This window comes from Saprolegnia diclina (assembly GCF_000281045.1).
Source record: "Saprolegnia diclina VS20 unplaced genomic scaffold supercont1.8, whole genome shotgun sequence".
NCBI classification, from domain to species: domain Eukaryota; phylum Oomycota; class Saprolegniomycetes; order Saprolegniales; family Saprolegniaceae; genus Saprolegnia; species Saprolegnia diclina.
Window position 1 is genome coordinate 923,161 of NW_008246075.1, and position 715 is coordinate 923,875.

Genomic DNA, 715 nt, shown 5'->3' on the forward strand with positions numbered 1-715 from the left:
TGCGTCGGCATCCGCTGCAGTTGCAGCTGCAGCACTCGACGTCGCCACGGCATGACGAGAATTTCGAGATCGAGCACGTCTTTACATTTGGCAACGTCATCGACGAGCTGTTTGTGTGCAAGGTGCGCCAGCCAGGACAAGTCACGGCCTCGGAGCTGCGCGACCATTTGGCCCACCAGCGCGACGCCACCGAGCTTACGAAACAGACGCAGCGCATCACATTCGCGACGCGATGATGGCCTCCATGATGACCGAGCACGACGCATCTCACTGCAACCACTGGTGACATAACATTTTTAGTATATGAAATTCTATGTCATCCCAGTGCGATCGACACAGCCACGTAAGAGATGGGCTGACGTGGCTACACGAGTTTCACCGTGCATGGTCGACAGGGCGTCGCGGACACGGTGCCGTGTCTGGACGGCCGCATGGAGTGCCGTGCACCTCGGGCGTCTCGCCACTCTTCTTCACTTCAACGACGACATTGAAGGTTCACTGTGGCGACGTCGGAATGAAATGATGTCATCGTGACATACCCGCCGTTTCATCTCGGGGAAGGCGCGGCACTCGCGAAGCCATCCAACATCGCGCTTTCGTGTGCCAGCATGAGTTTCAATATGTACGTATCATGTCTTATCATGCTATAGAACTAAGAAAAGAAGGACACCAAATGCAAATATTCAAATTTGTATTACGATGCACAATATGTCTG